Below are 4,143 nucleotides of genomic sequence, written 5' to 3' on the forward strand. Positions count from 1 at the left end.
GGGTGGCTGATATATTTCCATGCTAGCTATGTTATTCTCAAGATGAGTGTTTATTCACTTGTCATTGCACGAGAGTACGTTAAAGGTATTAGGGGTGCCCAGTCCCAAAATGAAAAATGAATTTACTTTATGTTGTCAAATAATAAATTCCTTGGAAAGTATTGGTATGAAGGCACTTGTGGATACAGTTAGCCATGGAAAGTGAAAGTATGGTGGAAAAAGGAATAAACTTTATTTTCTGTTTGGGAACAGACTATGATATATCTAGCATGGAAAGTATTGGGAACTACTCCACTATAAAAAAAGACACATCCCTGACATTTTGGGCTGAACAATTTTTTTTGTCATGCTTATGACACTTCTATGACGATCATTGTGACAAAACCTGGCATCATCATAGATGTGGTGGGCTCCTACTTTTATGTGAATAAATTATGACAGAAAATGGGCTTTTCGTCCTGGGCGGGCCGGAGATGTAGCTGCATGACATTCTTTGGGCCGTCCATGACGGAAAAAACTATGGTAGAAGCGAGGGCGAGGAAAATATCGCGGGGTTCCCGGTTACGGTGGGTGGTCGGGGCCGAGCGATGCACTGTGGTTTGCGCGTTTCTCTCGTGTATGCGCGTGTGTGCGAGGTGTTGGCTAACTGAACCCGAGCGATTCGTTCACTACGGACTGAACACGATCAATTCCTTTGTTGCTGCTGCTAACTAAACCCGAGCGATCGATCACTGCTGTTGCTTACTGAAGCCGATCGAGCCCCTGTGCGAGACATAGCCAGCCGGTGTTGGGTTGCCTCTCGATGAACAGTGACCGTTGCTACCGCATGCGTGGTACGTAGAACGAGTCGAGACGTGGTGAGTTGAGCTGGTTGGTTGGCTGTGAATGAACAGTTACTGGTGGGGCTTGGATGAACAGGACCCCGTGGTAGTAGGCCATTGCCGCTGGATGAACAGGACCCTGAGGAGGCCGCCGCACGCCAGCCAGTTGGGGGTGGATGAACGGGACCCCGTGGAGGCTCTATGAACAGCAGTCGGTGGAGGCTGGATGAATAGTAGCTGCGGATGAACAGTAGCCCGTGGAGGTTGGAGGAGGTCAACGGTGGATGAACAGTAGCCCGTGGAGGCTGGAGCGACGCGGTAGACGGTGGATGAACAGGACCCTATTTCAACCGTAGGCGCTCCAACACAAGTCCGTTTCCTCCGTTTTGCGGTACGACACACCCCTCCCTTATCAACAGGACCCCGTTTCGACCGTAGGCACTCGAACACAAGTCTGTTTCCTTCGTTTTGCGGTACGACAAACACCTCCCAATGAACAGGATGCGGTTTTGACCGTGGCCGGTCGAACAGAATGCCGTTTGCTCCGTTCTACGATAAGCCAGTCCCCATTTTGGCTGTTCCGTCCAAGCCGGTTGGCTCTTGTTGAACAGGACGCATTCCGACTCAGTCAGTTGCCTCCTGATGAACAGGACGCTGTTTCTCCGTTCCGACCCAGCCGGTTCGCTTCCCGATGAACAGGACACTGTTTCTGTCGTCCGTTGCCTCTCCATGTACACAAGCCTTGGCCGTCCGTATATATGCGCGAGTACGCGCTCGAGACCCCACCCATACACTACTAGGAAAAGGGCTATAGATGAAATGGCCACTAATGGCGCACCAGACATGTGGGGCGCCACTACTATATAGCAGTGGCGCACCATGTGCTGGTGCGCCATTAGTGTGAAGGACACTAATGGCGCACCAGACACACAGTGCGCCACTAGTAACAATTTTTTTCCAAACATACTAATGGGGCACCACGGCACAGTGCGCCATTACTAGTTCTAACTAGTAATGGCGCACCAGCCTCATAGTGCGCCACTACTATATATATATTTTTTGTTTTTGCAAAACTACTAATGGCGCACCAGTGTATAGTGTGCCATTACTAGTTTAAACTAGTAATGGCGCACTGTGCCCTGGTGAGCCATTAGTGTATTTTTTTTGCAAAACTACTAATGGCACACCACCAGCAGGTGCGCCATTAGTAACCAGGGTTACTAATGGCGCATTTGTAGGTGGTGCGCCATTAGTAACCTGGGGCCAGCTAGATATTTTGTACAACCACACCTACCCACTCACTTTCCCCACTTCATTCTCTCCACCTCCTCCTCCAAGCTTGTCTCGGCTGCCTCCTCCTCCTCACCTCATTTGCAGCATAAATTCATCCAAATTAAGTGGTTAAATTACCTTTTTTTGATAGGTAAGTAAGGGGGAAGATATCTTTATGTTGTTCTCCCTCCAACAACGTGCACATGCACTTTTTATGGCCTAGCTAGATCTATGTATGCTTGTGGTGTTGCATATATGTTTGTGTTCGCAGGTACCGGTATTTGAAATGCGATAGTTGCCAATATTTTGCCGGAATGTTGATTCATTTCCGTTTCGGCGAGAATTTTGGCACTATGCATTCTTTTTGGTCCTATTTTTAGGGAAAGTCATGCCAAATTTTTTCTTGGTTCTAAAATATCAGTTTGCTCTACCCCACAGGTGGTTCGCACGATGACTGAAGGCATCGTGAATAGGTTTTTGAGCTCCGTGAAGGCCGAGATGCTTGAAAAGAACGAGATGGAGATAAGATGTCCGTGTCGAAGATGCAAGCTGAAGAGCCTTATTGCGGACCCGGATTCCGGGCAGGTGCGGGACCACCTGCTCTTGCGTGGTTTCATGGATGGCTATCGGTGGCAAGGTGATGAAGATGACTATGAAGTCGTCGATGGGGGCCGGGCAAGAAATGAGGAAGGGCAGCAAGCCAACCACCGCGGCTCGGGCGGGGGAGAAGACGAAGAATCTCCAGGACATGATCACGACGGTGATGCTGTACATAGTCATCATGTAGAAGATGCCGGAATGATGATGAGGAAGATGCGGGAGCAGACGAAGGGCATAATCATGAAGATGAAGATGCCGGCGGAGCAGACGACGATGGACCATCGATGGGCTGGGTGCAGGACCCTCATATTCAAGAGCTGCTTCTCAAGCAGACGGATAACGCAAGAGCTGCCGCCCGAGAGAAAGCCAAGCTGGATCAACTGGAGATAGACGCGGTTACTCCATTGTATGAAGGATGCAGGCCCGAGGATACCCGCCTGAAAGAGATGCTCATGGCTCTAGAGATGAAGGTAAAACACAAAATGACCGACGCATGCTTCGACGAGAACATGTCATTCTGGCACGAACGTCTTCCCAAGGGGAACAAGTGCCCGACTAGTTTCGAGGAGGCGAAGAAAATCGTGTGTCCTCTGGATTTACCGCACGTGAAATACCATGTGTGCATGAACAATTGCATCATTTATCAGGACGAGCACGCGGAGTCTACCATATGTCCGGTGTGCGGCGTCACTCGATACAAGAAGAGGAAGAAAGCTCCTCGAAAAGTGGTGTGGTACTTTCCGATCACTCCTCGTCTACAGTGGTATTTCGCGGACCCAAAGGTAGCAAAGCTCCTGTGTTGGCACGCGGATAGGGAGGAGAAGAAGCGAGAAGATGACGCAAATGATCCGGAGATAAATAAAAAAGACAAGATGCTGAGTCACCCGAAGGATGGGAGCCAGTGGCAAGCGTTGAACTTCGAACACCCAGAATTTGGGAAGGATCCAAGGAACATCGTGCTGGGCGCGAGCACCGATGGAGTCAATCCGTTTGGCAGCCAGAGAAGCACACATAGCACCTGGCCTGTGTTTGTGTGGATGTACAACCTTCCCCCCTGGTTGTCCATGAAGAGGAAGTACATTCACATGAGTATGCTAATTGAAGGGCCGAAACAACCAGGGAACGACATCAATCTGTATCTGGGGCTGCTGAAAGAGGAGCTAGACACGCTATGGAAAACGCCAGCCAATATGTGGGACGCCGCAGAGAAAGAATATTTCCCTATGAGAGCCGCACAGCTCACGACGGTGCACGACTATCTCGGTTACGGATATCTCGCGGGGCAGGTGGTCCACGGATTTTCTGGATGCGTCAGGTGCATGGATGACACAACGTATCGCCAGCTAGATAGAGATCCCGGGTCTCCAAAAACCGTGTTCATGGGACATCGAAGGTGGCTTCGCGACGACGACCCGTGGAGGAAACACAAGGATCTGTTCGATGGTGAAAC

The sequence above is a fragment of the Aegilops tauschii genome, chromosome 4 (assembly GCF_002575655.3).
Source record: "Aegilops tauschii subsp. strangulata cultivar AL8/78 chromosome 4, Aet v6.0, whole genome shotgun sequence".
Lineage (NCBI taxonomy): Eukaryota > Viridiplantae > Streptophyta > Magnoliopsida > Poales > Poaceae > Aegilops > Aegilops tauschii.